Source organism: Scyliorhinus canicula, chromosome 11 (assembly GCF_902713615.1).
Source record: "Scyliorhinus canicula chromosome 11, sScyCan1.1, whole genome shotgun sequence".
Classification (NCBI taxonomy): Eukaryota; Metazoa; Chordata; class Chondrichthyes; order Carcharhiniformes; family Scyliorhinidae; genus Scyliorhinus; species Scyliorhinus canicula.
Genome location: NC_052156.1, coordinates 33,616,028 through 33,636,517, shown reverse-complemented (window position 1 = coordinate 33,636,517; position 20,490 = coordinate 33,616,028).

Genomic DNA, 20,490 nt, shown 5'->3' with positions numbered 1-20,490 from the left:
CGGTGGTGGCGGCTACCCTCAAAATTTGGGGGCAATGGAGACGGCATAGGGGGGAGGTGGGGGGCTCAACGGAATCCCCAATAGGGGGGAACCACCGGTTTGTTCCAGGGAGCATTGATGGCGGGTTTCTTAGCTGGCACAGGGTAGGTATTAGGAGGTTGGGGGACCTGTTTGTAGATGGGAGGTTTGCGAGCCTGGTTGAGTTGGAGGGGAAGTTTGGGCTCCCCCCGGGAACATGTTTAGGTACATGCAGGTTAGGGCATTTGCCAGGCGGCAAGTGGAGGGGTTCCCTCTGTTGCCCACACATGAGGTACGGGACAGGCTGGAGGAGGGAGGATTTTCACCGTGTACCACGTAACGCAGGAGGTAGACGAGGCCTCGGTGGAGGAGCTGAAGGGTAAATGGGAAGAGGAGCTGGGTGAGGAGATTGAGGAGGGGACATGGGTGGATGCCCTGGAAAGGGTGAATTCCTCCTCTTCTTGTGCGAGGCTTAGCCTCATACAGTTGAAGGTGCTACATAGGGCTCATATGACCGGGACGAGGATGAGCTGGTTCTTCGGGGGCGAAGACAGGTGTGCTAGGTGCTCGGGGAGCCTAGCGAACCATGCCCATATGTTCTGGGCATGCCCAGCGCTGGGGGTATTTTGTAAGGGGGTAGCAAACACGGTGTCGAGGTTGGTAGGATCCAAGGTCGAGCCAGGCTGGGGGCTTGCGATATTTGGGGTAGCAGTGAAGCCGGGAGTGCAGGAGGCGAAAGAGGCCGGTGTTCTGGTCTTTGCGTCCCTCGTAGCCCGGTGGAGGATTTTTCTTCAGTGGAAGGATGCGAGGCCCCCAAGCGTGGAGGCCTGGATCTCGGATATGGCAGTGTTCATCAAATTGGAGAGGGTGAAATTTGCCCTGAGGGGATCAGTACAAGGGTTTTTTTAGACGGTGGCAGCCTTTCCTTGACTTCCTGGCAGAACGGTAGGAAAATAGGCCGACAGCAGCAGCATCCCGGGGGGGGGGGGGGGGGGGGGTTGTTTCAGTGGAGGGGAGAAATGTGTACATGTGTTTGTTGAATATGCCGGATGCTAATCTATTTCTTCTTTTTGTAATTACTAGGGGGGGGGCGGGTTTGGTTTTGGGGGTTTTTCTTTTTTTTTTTTCTTTTTGTTGTTAATACTGTTTTCTTGTTGATATTTTCTGCTTTTGATATTTTGTGAAAATCTCAATAAAAATTATTTAAAAAAAAGAAATATAAACAGTTAAAATGCATTAAACGTATAAACGTTATGAGGGGCATAGACAGAAGGGAGAGTCAGAGGTTTTTTCCCAGGGTAGAGGTGTCAAGGGTAGAGGTTTAAAGTGCGAGGGGCAATGTTTAGAGGAGATGTACGAGGCAAATATTTTACACAGAGGGTAGTGGGTGCCTGGAACTCACTGCTAAAGGAGGTGGTGGAAGCAGGGACAATAGTGACGTTTAAGGGGCATTTTGACAAATACATGAATAGGATGGGAATAGAGGGCTACAGACCCCGGAAGTGTAGGAGGCTTTAGTTTAGACGGGCAGCAAGATCGGCACAGGCTTGTAGGGCTGAAGGGCCTGTTCCTGTGCTGTACTTTTCGTTGTTCTTTGTATAAGCTATGCAAATGTAAAACAATTTAGGCTATAAAGCCTGTCCTTTACACACAGGTAATCTCTACAACCAGTATTATGCACACTTACAAAATATGAGGTCTACAGGATTGTTTATATTTGTAAATTGGAACATAGCCAAGCCACTACCCTAACTTTTATTAGATTATCAGTGCAAAAATAATTTTGTTTTATTTTTTCTTCACCCAGCTCTTGAATGGATCTGGTCTTACGTTTTATTTAAAAGCTGATTAATCAACATTTAAAATATGTCATTTTAACTGTCAAGTACATACAATTACAAATGGTTAACAGAGGGTAAAATACTCAGGGCACAGGTGACATCATTCATGTGTACCCTTGTACCTGTGATGACCCTGAGTTATGCAACCAGTACTAATTGGTTCAGTTTTAACACATCGCCACTCCTTAACGAGTATCACCACAATTATTCTATTATTCAGTTCTAAATTAATTTGAAAATGTAAGCCAATCTGTATGTCTTCATAAGTTTATACATTTCTCTAGACATTTACCATTACGTTGCAAACGGTTGAGCAGCTTTAAAATAATTAACCCCGTAAATACTTTAGTACTTATGTTTAATAATGCAAAATGGTTGACTGAATATGGACCCTAAAAGCAAGAACAGGAAGCCAGTAAATTCACTCTCAAACTGTTTTTACAGGAGGAAATGTTTTTCAAAGCAATATCAAAAGCAGTCAATAAACTCCCTGTACTGACTGCCACTGAGTCAGGAGTCTGCAACTTCCGAGGAATATATAAGAAGTTAAAGACCAGCTGTTCTAACATACCATAAGGCAAGAGCAGAAGTAGGCCATTAGGCCTATCAAGTCTGCTCCACCATTCAGTGAGATCATGACTAAACTGATGTGATAATCCTCAACTCCACTTTCCCGCTTCATCCCCACAACCCTTGATTCCCTGTCTGATTAAAAATCTATCTCAGCCTTGAATATACTTAATGACATCACCTCTACAGCCCTCTGTGGTTAAGAATTCCACAGAGAGGGCAGCACATAGCACAGTGGTTAGCACTCAGCCTACGGTGCTGAGGACCCGGGTTCAAATCCCGGCCCTGGGTCACTGTCCCTGTGGAGTTTGCACATTCTCCCCATGTCTGTGTGGGTTTCACCCCCACATGTGCAATGTGAAAGATGTGCAAATTAGGTGGATTGGCCACACTAAATTGCCCCTTTATTGGAGAAAAAAATAATTTGGTACTCTAAATTTTTTTTTAATGGAAAATAAAAGAATTCTACAGATTCACTACGCTCTGAGAGAAGAAATTCCTCCTCGTCTCTGTTTAAAATGGGTGACCCCTTACTCGGAGATTAAACCATCTGCTTCTAGACTCTCCCTCAAGGGGAAACAACCTCTCGGCCAAGCCCCGAGAATCCTATAATTCTCAATAAGGTTGCCTCTCATTCTGCTAAACTCCAATGAGTACAGGCCCAACCTACTCAACCTCTCCTCATAAGAAAATCTCTCCATGCCCGAGGTCAACCTAGTGTAGCCACCGAAGTTGGCCATTCCCTAAATACAAAATGGAGGAACGCAAAGCATACAGGTTAAAATGGACAATGTTTGCAGCACCAGCAGGCTGCACCAAGCAAATGTGGATTCTGTCTGCTAAGAGAGCAGACAGCACCGAAACGAACATTCCGCGATAGTTAACATAGTAATGAAACGATCCCAGAGACAATGGACACAAATGAGGAAGTAACTGCAACATTGTATAGGATACCAGACACCCCGGCACCAGCGGGGTCCAAAAACAAAGCACCTGAAAGCCCGCCCAGTAGCCAAGGAACAGCCTCAGTATTGGGGGGATTCAAACATATTGATTGGGAAGAGACTCAATCGATTCTGAGCAGGTAAACGGGTCCGCCCAAAGGGGCGCGGATCCCTGGGACCTATAAAAGACAGGTCCCACACTTAGTTCGTTCTTGACCAGCCCTCCTCTCTGGACCAGAACCTCGACCAGCTTTTGCCAAAGAAGACCTTGAACGAGAGAGAGAGGAGAGGTTTGGGACAGCAGCCACCAGCAAGTAAGTCTCACAACGATCGCTACCAGAGAATGACACTCCTGACCCCTTTTTAACCCGTACCAACCTGAAGTCTGCAGACCAGAGCAGAGCAAGAGGCCTTGTCCCCTGATCCGGCAGTTCCCTTCGAGATAAGTATTGGTTTATTTAGTGGTAGGAATAGTTTAATCCTCTTAGCGTGTGCATGGGTAGTATTATAATTGTATTATAATAAACTCAGTTGTTTGAACTTACTAATTGGTGTATGGTTGTATTGCTTTGAACTTAACCTTGAAACTTGTGGCGGTATCTTAACGATACCTGGCGACTCCAGAGCTAAGTAACGAAACAGAGCCAAATTGAGTGTTAAGCACACTCACCCAGAATGAGCAACACTAGTGAACCTTTTCTGGATGGGCTCCAATGCCAGTATATCGTTCCTTAGATAAGAGGAGCAAAACTTTCCCAAACCACACGATAGCAGAAACATTGTTGCTGTATACTTGCCATTCACTGCCCTTCTCCAACCCCAACCTTACAGACATGTAATCTCCTCGGACTGAAGAGGGGGGAGGAGGAAGAGGCAGAGGAAAATCCTAAACACCATTGGGGGGAAATGCTCTGGAAAATAATTCTCAGAAATATAAACTTATGAAGACAGACAGATTTTCAGGTGCTAGAAATCAATCCAGAAAATATTGACCATGTATCTCTAAAAATACCTTCCTTCTGATACGATTTCTGCCCCTTCAAGAACTCACTAGCTCCCTCTTGAGATCATGCAGAGTAATTCCCCCTGCAAATGATACATGTGGCCCTACCATCATGCATTGCATCATCTATCCAATTTAACAACCATTTGCCATTGTGTGTCTACTGCCTTGGTGCATCAAAAGCTATCTTGCATTTGATTTTACTCCATATAGTCTGTTAGCCCTTGCACAATTTTTAATGTCATCTGCAAACATGCTGATCATACTTCCAAAACCACTGCCCAGTTGTTACTAACGTTAGTGACTATTAATAGCACAGAACACCAACCATAGATGGAATCTTCTATTCACTGGTGGTGAGCTTGGAGGTGGGAAGGGCATTTACTTAAGCAGGATGGTGGTGTACCAGAACCCTACCACTTTTAAGTTCTGGATGAGAAGGCATATAGTTGACCTTCCTGCTCACCTGCCAATTTGATGACCATTTAAGATGCTCATCCCACTTCAGCTAGGATTATTGCTATTAGATAGGATTATTCCCGTACCAGCCTCCCCGAACAGGCGCCAGAATGTGGCGACTAGGGGCTTTTCACAGTAACTTCATTTGAAGCCTACTTGTGACAATAAGCAATTTTCATTTCATTTTCATCATTATGGGGCATGCATGACAGGTGAACTTGCAAGGCCAGCTTGTCACATTGTTGGGATGGTGGTGCGAGGAACTGCCGGTGATAGGGTGATTCCCTCAATTAAATCAATTAATGCCTGATCGAGGGACTGAGCATTGGGAAGAGGGGACCATTGAGAGCTAGCCCCCTTCCCCCATTTCTGAACAACCTACACCCATCTTGTGACTCCTACTCTGCACAATATCACCCCTCTAACATTATTTACCTGTAGCCTGGGTCTTCAGTGATCCTGGCACTCCAGTGCCAGTCCATCCATCAGCAGCCACCTCCTCTGTGGCACTGCTGAGCACAAGAGCTGCTGGCCTCTGATTGACTGACTGGCAGCTCTCACGAGGAAGGACTTCAATCCTGAGGTCCTGATTCCAGGAGAAAGCCCACTGGTAGTCTCACCACTGTCTGTTTGGCATGTGGTTCTGCGGTCCTGCCCTATAAGAGGCATTGTGGCAGGCGAGACCTCCGACAACTCAACAAGACTCTGCCCCGTTTCAGTTTCAGATCTTCCTAGGAGTAATTACTTATTAATTCAGCCTCCTGCTGGATATATGCAGAAATGTAACAGATATTACTTTGGATTCCATTGTAATCTAACCAATTTGGAATATAAAGTGACCTGTTACTTGCAAGGAGTTATGTCATGAATAATAGACTGATAAAAGCCACAAATGACAGTGCAGTAAATTACTTAGAATTGTGGAATGCGATGAGCTATTCTGATACCTACCTAGTTTGTACAATAATAATCCTATTGTCATGGGATACCAAATTAAAGTAAAATATCTACTTTGGGGAAATGGTTAACAAATAACTTCAGCACTTAGATTTAACAAAATGAAATATACAGGAAATGGTACCTACATTTATATTCTACTGAAAGTTGTTGCACAATGTTATTGGAGTTTGAATCTGTGATGGAGCTACAAAATTCTAAATCACATGGCCCAACCTCTATCCAATAAGAGGAAAATGGGACAAATCTGACTTGCCTATTATACATTTATGGTAACAGTCTTCTGCTGCCTTGGAAAAATTGCATATGCCATGTGTAAAACTTTATTAATTTGATTGTTTTTCATATAACCAGTTAAAATTGTCTGTGGAATTGATTTTAAAATCTGAGACATTTGAAAGTAGCACCTGATTACACTATGTGTAAGTGGACAGGCTCTAAACGAATTAAAATATTGCACAAGCTTTCCATGACAATGAAATGCTCTAATCAAAAGCTGCTTTCATTTTATTTTGAGACAAGCAACCACGTGATGCTGCTGCAGTATATAAATGTGTGCATTTAATTATAATACTATAATGTGTTCTTTACTTTGGGAGACAATATGGCTTTGTAAATGTTGATGTGCTGAATCTCTTCTACACCTCAATACATGGTCTTATCTATGTATGAGTGGCATAAAAAACATAGTGCACTGTAACTCTTCATTGGCTATTTAGGAAATGACCAGTGAGTATGTTGTAATGGAACAAAAGGCGTTGCAGATATGTTGCAGATATTTTCCTGAAGGAGTGCATGTAAGGCACAATTCACCTTCTCTGATCAAAGTGTACTCAAAATTGAGTCCATTATAGTTCTTAGATTCATTTTTATGTCCATGAAACTTCAGAGGTTGGCTGGAATCTATTTAAGATCAAGACCAAAAGAGTGCAGCGCTCTCCCAATGATTAATTAATACAACTAAAAATGATTTACTTAAAGTGTGAGTGATACCATTAGGACTCAAAAAAATTAACTCTCAGAAGTTATTATTAACTTTTATGTTCAATTAATATATTCCTTTTTTATGCTACTTTACTTCAATAGCATGTTGCAGTGAGGGAGTAAATGTAAGCTAAATTGATATGTTCATTTCTCCTGGTGTCTGTTTGATTCATCTCAGTAATTCATGTTAGGTAGAGTTCCTGATGGTGTCAGTTTATTTTTTTTTTACAAAGTTAACAAAAATGAAGACTGTGCATTTTTATGGCTCCTTTGTCACATAGCTCAAAAATATCCCAAAGCATCGCAATCATAATGATTTCCCTTTTGAAGTGGATTTACCATTGTCATATGTGCAAATTTGGCAGACAATAAAGAGAATGGTTGTCATTTCCATATGGGTAGTAATCTGGCAGAATGAATTTAAAAGCAAATTATTGCAGATGCTGGATCCTGAAACAAAAACAGAAAGTACTGGACAATCTCAGCAGGTCTGACACATCTGTAGAGAGAGAAGGGTGCAACGTTTCGAGTCTGGGTGAGTCTTTGTCAAATCCCAGGCAGAATGAATTGCCTGACTGGTATCAAGACCAACATTTCCATTTCACTGAAATCAATTCCATGGAGATGAACATTTTTATTTTAATGATTATGATTTATTGTAAATATTTTATGCAATGTTTTCAATTTTAAACATAACAATTAACCAATAACAAACAACCCCAAATCATCCCTCCCACCCACAACCAATAAGACCCCCACCAAAAATGCACCCCCTCAACTCCCTCCTCCCTCTCCCCCCTGCCGAGCAACTAACGGTGACCAGCTCTTTAAAATACAGAATAAACAGCTGCCATCTCTGGTAGAACCCCACAATTTCCCCCCTCATAATGTACTTGACTTGCTTGAGGTATAAAAACTCCATAAGATTCCCCCAGCCACACTGAGGCACTGGGTGGAGAAGCTGACCTCCATCCCATCAGAACTCGACACCGAGCAATCAGCAAGGCAAAGGCTAGGACATCGGCTCTCCAGTCCCATCTGCAGCTCTGGCATGTCTGACACCCCTAAGGTATGGGGCTATAGTTCAATTTGCAAAATTGTCGACATGGTGCTAAAGGCAGGGATCAAGAACCCCAGGACCTTGGGACACGATCAGAATATGTACATATAGTTAACCAACCCCTCCCACAATGCTCACACTTATCCTCCATTCCTGCAAAGAATACTCATCTGAGACCTAGTCAAATGAGCCCTATTCACTTCCTTCAACTGCATTAACCCTAATCTTGCACACAAAAACATTAACCTTCCGTGCAGCCTCGCACCACACCCCATCTTTCAGCTCCAATTCCAACTCTGCCTCCCACTTGGCCTTTACCCCCCCCCCCCCCCCTTACCGATACTGGGTCCTCCACCGTAATCCTTCCATAATCCCCGAGGTACTCCACTCCTCCATCCCTGCATCCCTGCAAATGACAAAACTTTCTTGGGCAACAACGATGGTGGCACCACAGGGAATGTTGAAAAGTCCTTTTTGGGGAAATATTTCAATGGTTATTAACCCCATTGTTGTTTGAGATAATCAATTATAGATGGGATTGGCTGAGAGAGAAATGACTGCCAAAATACAAAATTAACTCTTGTTCAAATAGTGTTGTAGATTTTTTGCTTTATAAATGTGAACCACTGGAACAACCAGAAAAGACCTCAGTTTAATATATCATTGTTACAGCATGTTTCAGTGCAGCATTGGGATCATATGTTCAAGTTCCAGAATGTGGCTTGAATCCATGACCTTCTGTTTCAGAGATGAATCTGCAACAATTGAATCAAGTTGACAACAAATCAAGAAGAAGAATGTAAGCAAACAAAGCAATGTTAAAATGAATACTCCCCCCAGTACCCCAACAAGTGCCAATTTGCATCTTGTTTTCGTAGAATCATATAATCCCTACAGTGCAAAAGGAAGCCATTCGGCCCATCGAGTCTGCACCGGCCTTTGAAAAGAGGACCCTACTTAAGCCCACACCACCACCCTATCCCCGTAATCCAGTAACCCCACGTTACCGTTTGGACACCAATTTAGCTTTTCATGTTTTTTTCAGGTTTTTGCTTTCAGGCAGAGCTGACCTTTATTCTGCTATTAACATCTAGTCTGGACACATGGTTTATTTATTCACTATTAACTTTACAACTCCCTTTGCCTTTTGTTCCGGGACATATTTGGTATGTCATCCCGCCCACACTCTAAACTATCCCTCACCTTTTCTTTGGTTCCACCTCCTGCACTGACACCCCCCTCTCCTTTTTCAATAGCATTAAACTCATCATATTTCTACCTCTCTTCGGTTCAACAGAAAAGAAATATTGGACTTGAAATGTTAACACTGTTTATTTGCCATATTTGGTGCCAGGCCTACTGAGTTTTCCAGCACTTACTATTTTTATTTAAAATTAATGATTTGAAAGGTGTTGATATCTATTTAAGTTTATTTTTTACAAAGGACTCTTCATGGCAACACATGCAAAAAATGATTAAAAGCACCATCTCACAGATACCTGGAAATTTGCAAATACCTCCCCCTCCCAAAATAATCTGTTAAATCTATACCATTCAATACAATACAATACAATACTAATTTACGTAATTGAAACCTAACATTTTAGATATTACAAGGACAGATATCTGTACTTATCTGCTATAATTTCCTGTTAGATTACTTAGAATCAGAATCTGTCATTAAAAAGCATGATGTGAGTTTTATGCATCATGAATTGGTGATGCTTTAGGAGCAATGTTCCTGTTGTAAATCAGTGCAGCAATTCTGTCCACAGATTATTTGGGCAGACGTTAGAATTGACTGTTTTTGCATTAGATTATGTTGCCATTTGGGAAATGTTTCACTTCATATTGTCCTTTCCTTGTATGCTTGTTAGGATTGATTTGACTTCTAATTATGTAGGTAAGGAGCTGCAGATTTGTTTTTCAAAAGTAGTTAAAATTATGTGTTTTCCTGAGATTTTAACACGAAATCTGCTTAACAGATCTACTTAACTGAAAGATTAATTTACCTCTTGCTTGCTCTAACAATGACTGACGGTGTCCACTTTCACTATTGGAATTAGAAGGCTGCTGCCCCTGAAGGGTGTTTTGAATCACATTTGGAACAAGCTTGGATGAGAATTGATGCTGAAATAAAATACAGAATCTCAATGCTAGTTGACTGTGTCCATTATCTAGGCAAGGTTAATCTGGGTAAATCTCTTTTTAAGAGGTGCAACAAAATATGTTCAGTGCAGTTTCTCCATAAATTTAGTCAAATATGTTTTCCTTGCAGATCTTATTCAAACATTTTGCAAACGCTTTCAGTCAGAGGTGAGTGTGCAGGTTAGTTAAATCCTGTGCCATTCATTTCCTTGTTGCACAGTGCAGGCGATTCTTTAGATTGCCCGGATTGAAGGTTTGCAGTTGAGGTTTGAGGTGATACTGGAACAATCAGCGCCGATTATAGCTTCATCCATTATACAGGAAATGGATTTGCCTTCTACTCTCGGCTGCACTGTGTTCAAGACACAGGAAACCACCGGCTGATTTTTAATTTTAATATGAAATATTAACCTCAACACAATTTCATCCCAATGTTTCTGATTCTCTCTTTAATGGTTAAAGGCAATCAAAGATAAGTCCACGAGTACTTCCCAGGAGATCTACTGAGAACTTTTGGTACCATGAGCATTTTTAAAAAAAATGTGGTGTTATCCTGGCTGGAATTAAACGGCTCCTTGTCAACCCTTGGTGTCCTGAAAGGGAGTGCTGGGGTTTCCCCGCATTTGTGGACCCTGGGCTTCACATTGTGAGCTGTGTTCTGTCACCTGCCTCATTCATGTCAGTGGGCAGCTGAACCCACTTCAGATCACATAGCCTTGATAGTATAATACCAACTGGTGTCAAAGATAATAATGTGTGTTCCTGGGAAAATGTTTCAATTTATAATTTGTACATGTGCGCATACGTTGCATTTCCGATAGGAAAAATTAGTTTGAATGCGGCACCTTGTCCCCACATTCCGTTTCTCCGGCATTTCAAGATGATGTGGGTGTTCTGGAGTAAAGTCCTTGTGGGAACTCAAATAGTTCAACTAAGTATTTTATTCTGAAAGTGATGGGGACGTTTGCACTTTTATCTTTCGGGAAGTGGCCGCTTGTGTTGAATTATTAACTCGAGTGCCTAAATGAATGTGTGTTTCCACAGGGGATTCGACTTTCCGTAAAGAACGAGCGGATATACCAACATAAATGCAATGCCCACTTTAAATTGGCCATTGCCGCTTATGCGGTATGTGACAGGGTTTAGTAAGAGTTGAATGGATGGATTTTGAAGGATGCGGAGTGTTGGTGACAGTGGTGTTGAAGAATATTCCTGTCGGAAGATCTGGGATTTTAAAATATGGATTTGCAATATGCAGTACAGCTTGTGGGGCATTGATAAATCTGAAATCATGTACACTACCACTTACTGAATTCAAAAATCCCATCTGCAGTTTACTCTGTCCATAGTTTGAAGATTCCACCACAGAAGGGAAAGATCCTAAACTCTACTGAATCTGGGAAGATACGAATAGCAAATACAGTCTTTATCAGACGCACATACAGAGAGAGCACAAACAACTAGGAAATTTAATAGGCTGGTGGAGCGACTGTAACGAGTGTTCCTCGTCCGTCAGCAGAATTCGGTATTTTAAATAAAGTTCTACCTCCGAGTGACCTATCGATTTCAAATCATGAGGGTTTTTTTTTAACTGCATTTTGTCTGGTCAATGCTATGGAAATCCAGAACGTGATTAAACTGTAAATAACATTCAAAGAGAAATGCACGAACTGACTCCATGGAAATCTAACAGACATCAAGTCAGCATTTGCAATTCAACCCAGACGACTTTTGGAACAGACTTCACGATTTCAACTGCCTCTGATAGTTTGGTTTTAAATGACGATTTAGGTAAAAGAGTTTATTTCGGGAAGTGTCAGAATTTCCATGTGTGGTTGAAGATGGTGAGGTTCTGCGTCTGTTTTGTCTTTGGTCTAGTCTAATAACAATAATAATGGCTCAGTGGCAGAGTTGGAGGAAAATTAAGGCTGGGGTATCTATATTGTTCATGCAAAATACTGCGGATGCTGAAAATCTAAAACCAAAAACGAAAATACTGCCAACACTCAGCGGGCCAGGCAGCATCGGAGGACCTGCAGTTTACATTAATAACATATTTTAGTCCATTTAAACAAACCAGGGCCATGTTATTCGGCAGGATGAGGAACTGTATCAGAATTCTGTCGGGTTACCTTGTTCAGAATGTGCTCGCTCTTGTACTCTTACCGTGTGGGTCCTGTAATGGGATGGAAAACATAGAAAGTGCTCAATGCATGTGACCGTTGTCCCCACAGACACGGTGTAAACAGGCTTGTATTCGCCGTCAGAATACTCTCCATCCTTGGATAATATGAACACTGCCATTGGGTCTTGCTCCCTGCTGTACCCCTATCTTTTTCACTTTGGCATGTGAAAATCAAAAGGTGTCAGTTTTGGCCTTGTCTCCCCTCGGCAAACGATGCTCTGGGACTGGGAGGTCAGTTCGGTGAAGATATGTAGTAGCAGCAATCGTTTTTAAGAAGCAGAATTGCATGCGAGTATTTATCCAGTGAAATATCTCAATGGCGCGATTACATCTGGCCCGGTAACTGGCGACAAACCAGTCTTTGTTTATTGTAGTGTTATTGCAGTGGTGATGTTTTTTTTTTAATACCCCTGAGATGGGGAGCTGCGTGACAACATGCCACATAATGACGGCATATGACAATGGGAAAAAATCGGACGGGTATCACATCTAACAGTGATTCAGAATGTCTGTCAGATGTAACATGGAAAGCGGCGTCTGCGCGAGACCTCATTTTACAAGGTAGAATGCTTTTTATCGAACTTGATGTATACAGATTTGCGGTACGGTTGCAAGCTTATTATATTCGCATTCCAACTCAAAATAATTGATATCTAGGATATAATGATTCACTGTACACTTATCTCACAAGAGGTGCAGAATTCCGATTTAAATTGTGTCACATTTAAATAATAAAAAGAATGTAATTCACATATTATTGTATTCTTGTGGTGCCCTTTATTGAAAACATATTTAATATATTCTGATGGAAGGAAAATAAACTTGCATTTCTTTGAAGCACTTTTTATTTCTCGGGGCGACTCTTTGGTCAATGAATGGTGCAATGTCGGGGGAAGCCTATAGCCATCTCCCAGGACAGACAGTTAAATTCTACAGAAGCTTAATGTTTTAAAATGACACATCGACAAGTCGACCCGACCGAGCGGTGAAGAGATTGAGAGTGCTGACAGTCTCAAGGATTACCAAATCAATTCAAGCTTGTGGGCGTCTGATTGTGAACACAGCCAAGTACTCTCGTTTATATTTTGCTGAAGTGATTTTTTTTTAAAGTGAGTCTTTGAGGTCGGTGCGACTTCTTATTTTTTCAAATCCTGTTCACGAGTGCTTCACATGCATCCAGCGTCACAATCGCACTGGGACCGATTCGAATTTTAATTCAGCAATTTAGTTCAATACTTTGCAAAGGCTAACGAGAATTGAGCGCTCTTGTGTATTTCCTCTACCCCAACCAGAAACAGAGGAAATAACATTCAACCGTTGAGGCTTGTTGAAATACCCACTTAACCAAAGCAGCAACAGGCGCCGGAATGTGGCGACTAGGGGCTTTTCACAGTAACTTCATTGAAGCCTACTTGTGACAATAAGCGATTTTCATTTCATGTCAAATGAGGTTGAATGTTTGACGGGACAGTCCCGGCCTTATTATCAAGACAGAGCGCCGTGCCCTTAACGAGCTGTTAAGATACAAGGAAATGCTTCAATTATCAATAGAAGTGTGTTTGCCACACACCTTCTGTCCCTAAAAAAGTGATATGACGTAGTGCAAGGCTAGAAACATGAGCTGGAAGGATAGTTTCAGGAATAAACAATTGACTCGGCATTCCTTCCCTGGGAAGTCTTAGTTATTTTCTTAACGATGTGTTCTGAATGATTTTTTTAAAAGAAGGCTTATGTCATTACAATCATTCTACCAAATAGTCGTAATAATTTTAGCCATTAGGCCAAATTAGGAGAAATTCTCCAATGAAATGAAAGGTTAATTGCCCATTTAACCTAATCATCCCAGTGCATTAATTCTAACATGTGTTCGCTGCATACCGACCGGTATATCGCTGGGTGTGTGACTTGTTCTTTGCCCCCTCATTAGTGTTACAATGCAGTTGTGTCCAGCTCTGCGTGATTTGTCTGCATGATTCGTGTTGATTCTTGCTCTGAGCTCGTCAGATTACATCACGTTTCGTTTTTGTGTTTAACTTGGGCAAATAGATCATTGAATCGGCAGGGTACCAAAATTGACCCGTGTGGGCCGGATTCTGCAGACAAATTCATATCTACAAAAGCTCTCTTCACATACCTAATATTTCTCAGCAAGTTTAAGTTAGTATAAATAACAGGGCATTGCAGCAATAGCGAGAAAACACCGCTGCCAATAGTTAGTTTATATAATGTTAGCTATTTTAAACAACTGTCTGGGCTCTTTTGTAACCCTGAAATACGTTGAAAAACGATTTAGACTGGGATTTCTCATAATTCAGCCTCGGGGACTGAATTTATTATGGTCAAGTATCTTTGATATATAGGCAGGTTTCCCTTTTGTTTGTGGTCCAGGCAAGGGGACAGGAGAGGTGACTGGGAGAGCGGCCGTTTAGGTTAGTAAAGGGAAGCTTTAGGTACCTAGGTATCCAAGTGGCGCGGGAATGGGACTGGCTGCATAAATTGAATCTGGCCGGGCTGGTGGACCAAATGAAGGACGACTTTCGGAGATGGGACGCGCTTCCGTTGTCTCTGGCTGGGAGGGTGCAATCGGTGAAGATGAAGGTCCTCCCGAGATTCCTATTTGTATTTCAGTGTCTCCCCATTTTTATTCCGCGGTCCTTTTTTAAGCAGATCAACAGAGTGATCAAGGGCTTTGTCTGGGCGGGCAAGACCCCGCGAGTAAGGAAGGTAATGCTTCAGCAGAGTCAGGGAGAGGGCGGGCTGCGCTGCCAAATTTTAGTAACTATTACTGGGTGACTAATATAGCCATGATCAGGAAGTGGATGGTGGGTGAGGGGTCGGCATCATGTAAGGGCACCAGTTTGGGGGCATTGGTAACTGCGCTTCTGCCATTCCCACCAGCATGATACTCCACCAGCCCCATGGTGGTGGTGGCCCTGAGAGTTGGGGCCAGTGGAGGCAGTATGTGGGAGCAACAGAAGCATCAATCTGGGCCCCAATCTGTGATAATCACCAGTTTGCCCCAGGGATTATGGACGGGGGATTCCGGTTATGGTGAAGAGCAGGGATTGAGAGGATGGGGGATATGTTTATAGAGGGGAGCTTTCCGAGTGTGAGGGCATTGGAGGAAAAGTTTGGGTTCACGAGGGGAAACAAATTCAGGCATCTGCAGGTGCGGGACTTCCTATGTAAACAGGTGTCAACCTTCCCGCTCCTACTGCAAAGGGGGATTCAGGACAGATTAGTTTCCAGAGGGTCGGTAGGAGCAGGGAGTGTCTCAGACATTTACAAGGAACTTATGGGGTCTGAGGAGACGCAGACTGAGGAGCTGAAGTGCAAGTGGGAGGAGGAGCTGTGAGGTGAGATAGAGGACGGTCTATGGGCTGACAGGTTGAGTAGAGTCAATGCATCCGCAACATGTGCCAGGTTCAGCCTGATACAATTTAAGGTTGTTCATCGGGCTCACATGACAGTGGCCCAGATGAGCAGATTCTTTGGGGTTGAGGACAGGTGTGCAACATGTGCGGGAGGACCAGCGAACCATGTCCACATGTTTTGGACATGTCCAAAGCTTTGGGGGTTTTTGCAGGGGGTTGCGGACATCATGTCCACGGTGTTAAACACGAGAGTGGCGCTGAGTGCAGAGGTGGCGATTTTTGGGGTGTCAGAAGACCCGGGAATCCAGGAAGAGAAAGAGGCAGACGTTCTGGCCTTTGCTTCCCTGGTAGCCCGGAGACGGATACTATTAGCTTGGAGGGATTCAAAGCCCCCAAAGTCGGAGACCTGGCTATCTGACATGGCTAGCTTTATCTGTTTGGAGAAAATCAAGTTTGCCTTGAGAGGGGCACAGTTGGGTTCGCCCGGAGGTGGCAACCGTTCGTCGACTTCTTTGTGGGAAATTAATCATCAGCAGAAGGGGGGGGGGGGGGTAGTTTAGATTAGAGTAGGGGTTTTTCATAGAATTTACAGCACAGACGGAGGCCATTCGGCCCATCGAGTCTGCACCGGCTCCTGGAACGAGCACCCCACCCAAGGCCAACACATCCACCCTATCCCCATAACCCAGTATCCCCACCCGACACTAAGGGCAATTTTGGATACTAAGGGCAAATTTATCATGGCCAATCCACCTAACCTGCACGTCTTTGGACTGTGGGAGGAAACCGGAGCATCCGGAGGAAACCCACGCACACACGGGGAGGGTGTGCAGACTCCGCACAGTGACCCAAGCCAGAATCGAACATGGGACCCTGGAGCTGTGAAGCAATTGCGCTATCCACAATGCTACCGTGCTGCCCCATAAGGGCGGGACTTGTATGAGAGGTAAATGGCTTTTGCACTATGTTTATGGTTTCATGTATATTGTTTATTTTGTTGTTGTTACTATACCGAAAATACCTCAATAAAATATTTATTACAAAAAGGCATGTATCCCTTTAGTTACTATGCTGAATATCAAGTTTTTAAAAAGGTTAGGAAACTGCGGTTCAGTACACTCTAAGCTGTATAGGTTCTCAAAAAATATATGGTTAAAGAGACTGAGGAAAATGCTTATTTTGGACTCGGCTTTATTGCAAAGTGTTAGGATGCTGGCATAATATTGGCCAGCTGTGTTTGATTTTAGTGGAATCGGTCAGTAGCTCATCTGATAACCATCAGGTTTTAGCCTTCACAGGAGCACAGTGCTGACATTGTTATTCTGCAAATGTCAATCACACAGACTGAGTCCTGGTTTTCCCCACCTGTATGCCGCACCTTTTCACCTTTTGACTCCCGGCTTTCCTGGCCTGCTACAAGAAAGCTTGATTTGATAGAACTCTGGGGGGAAGTTAGCGCGTTCCTCGTTTTCAGCTTCCCTTTAAATGCGGAGGAAATGCTTCAAGTATCATTTGAAGAAGGGCAGTTCCCATCTAGATTTCTCTCCCCTCCCGGTATCCACATCCCCTTCCCCGCGTGTCTTCATTTTATTTATCACGTGCGGTTCAGTGCGGGTATTAAATACAATGGAAACAGCTTGACTCCATGGAGCCGGAGTTCCTTGCACTGATGGGGTGTAAATTAGTAATGCATTAATTGTTTTAACCGAACTTGAAGAAAATGGCTATTTTCAAATATTGTGACTATTTATGATGACATTGTTCTAATTGACTCTTGCAGTGTGAATGTAAGCCTACTTGTGACAATAATAAAATGTTATTATTATAATTGTTGCAATGAACCTTGCTTAAATAAATGTGTTGGCCCGTTAACATCCCCTCAGTAACTCACTCCCCCCACCCCCCTCATCAACACATACAAACACACACCTTGCCGAAATCCAAACTCCGTGTGGACTTTCAAAGCAAATATGAAAAAATATTTTCAGTGGCAAATATTTATTTTTACTTTGCCTCCCTAGCCTGTAATTCATTCAAGAATATAGGATGTGAATTCATTGTCGCCATCCCAGTGATCCCTAATTGTGTGTAAACTACCCATATATAATGTGTGCATATTAAACATAGTAAAATAAATCAACCCCCATTTCTAGTTCATCGAATGTCGTTTGAATTACTAAAGATAACCATACTGACAACTGATAATTCTGCTAACACTAAAACAGTGTGATTATTTGTAAATTTAAAACATTTTCTAATCACGGAAGTACTTTTCCAAGTTGATATTGTTTTCAGCTCCCAGGTTTGAGTTTGCAGCTAGATAACATCCGTGGTTCGCACGAAGACTAGATTAATCGAGATAGTCAGAATCAGTCAAACGTAGAGTTAAACCTTTCTGATTCTGGGGTGCTGGAGTGCTAATGGATCTCTTAGTATTATTTAGATTGTTGTATTTAAAACGCTTTGAGTTTTCAGCACAGGGTGTTGCAAAGATTATTTAGGTCCCATTGGTAGAAATTGTCTGTGTAATGAATTTACGAATGTACCCTATACCCTGTGATGTGGGCCACTTCAGTTTAGAATTCATCCGTTACCTCCGTCCGGGTTGAATACGGGCAATCAGGATACAGGATGTAGAATCCATTCTGCCTTCAATAATAATTGTTGCTTATAGTTAATGAATGTGTTAGTTTTAGGATTGAATATCCCTGACAACAGATTATGGACCAGTTGTTCTTTCGTCATTTAAGATAAACGGGGAGTTATATTTCAGGAGTAACAACTTAAGGATTTTGTAATTATGTTTATTTTCCACGCGATAGACGGGAGGAAAAAGTCGAAACACTTTTGGTTAAAAACGCATCTTAAGTGTTAAGGAAATCTGAGAGCTGTCAGACACTGAGAAAGTTGTTTTATGGTTTAAATTAATGGTGCCTTCCTTTGACGTACGTATTGGCAGTAATCCACAAATATACAGTGCATAAATAGATGCATAATGTAGCCATTTCTTTTCATTGTCCAAAACTGAATTGGCATCTTAAACCTTCAATAAGATTAAGAAAAATAGATGAAAAATATTGGTTCTAGAGAAGCAGATCATTTGGCCCTTTGAACCTGCTCCCCCATTCAATTCTACCTCAACTCTGCCTTCCTACACTATTCCCATATTCCTTCACTCCTTTTTTATCCAAAATATCTACCAGTTATGTCTTACTTGTATTCAACAGCTCGGCATCCACAGCCCTATAGTTGACAATTGTAGACAATTCCAAAGATTTACAAGGAAAATGTTCTCCTCATCTCAGTCTGAATGGCTGACCCATAGAAACCTTACAGTACATTCATCCCCTCGACTATGTATGGACCCTACCAAGAGCACCCAACCTAGGCCCACTCCCCCCACACATGGGCACTAAGGTACAATTAGCATAGCCAAATCACCTGACTGTACATCTTTGGACTGGGAGGAAACGGGAGGACCCGGAGGAAACCCTCACCGACACTGGGAGAACCGGCAAACTCCACACAGTCATCCAAGGCCAGAATTGAACATGGGTCCCTGGCGCTGTGAGGCAGCGGTGCTAGCTACTGTGCCACTGTGCGACCCCTTGCGTAGACCTCTCCCCTTGCTCTGTGATTATATGACCCATAGGTCTAGACTCCCTAGCTAGGGGAAATATCCTCTCAATTTTTACTCTGTTAAGTCCTTTCCGAATTTTATGTTTTTCAATGAGATGACATTTGATTTTCCTGCGCTCCAGCAGAAAACGTCGTTTGCTCAATCTAACCTCATAGGACCATTCAGCACTCAGTCTACTGAGTCTTTGGTGCACTACATCAAAATAAAGTATACCATTCCTTCGATAACCAGGCGCAAACTGTGCACAGTACTTCCGGTATGGTCTCACAACCACCCTATTTAATTGCAAGTAAGACATTTTCCTTTGTAATAAAGGGTAGGATGCCATTTCCTTTCCCAGCCTGCTGCACCTACATGGTAATTGTCTGTGATGTGTATGCAAGTAGTCAGGTCCTCTGAATACCAGCATTTCTCCATCTCTCACAATTTGAAAGAATTCTACTTGTCTATTTTCCCGCCAAAGTTGATACCTTTCCATTTTGCCACAGTAAATTTCATCTGCCATGACCTCACCCACTCACATACTTAACGTGTCTATATCCTTGTGAAGTTACTTTGTGTCCTCCTCACAGCTTAATTTCCTACTTCACTTTGTATCCATAGCAAACCTGGATGCTTTACTCTCAGCTTCCTCATGTAAGTCATTGAGGTACCTTGTCGATATCTGCGATCCAAGCACCATGTACCCGGCTAGTTTCAGCCCACAAATCTGAAATTAAGCCGTTTATTCTTACTCTGTTGCCTGTCTGTCAACCAATTCGCAATCCTTGCTAATATGTTAGCCTATTCCCATGAGCCCTAATTTTGTATAACCTCCTGTGTGGTATCTTATCATTTAGTTTTGAAAATCCAAATGCACTACATCCCTTATCTATCCCACTGGCTATAGCCGCAAGCAGATTTGTCAAACACCATTACCATTTCATAAATCTGTATTAACTTTGGTTATCATATTTTACGATCTCCTGCTACCAGGTCCCTAATAATAGATTCCAACATTTTCCCTCCGGAATGATATGTGATCCACTGGAACAACGGGCGGACAATCGCACGTTATGTTTGAGTAGATCATATCTTTATTCCTTGTGTAATGTTTTTTTTGACTGACACAGACTTTTTTTTTGAATAATTGACCGTGGCACAAGGCATGTGGCACTGAACCACTTAAAAAACAAATCAGAGGCCCGTAACGGTGAAGCAGTGTCCTGCGTGTAGCGGCAGTTCTGTTTTGTGAGCACCCCTCTCCCACTTCATGTAGAACCGTCAAGTTTTCGGCTGAAGGCCGTTAACACACACTGCCTCTCAGT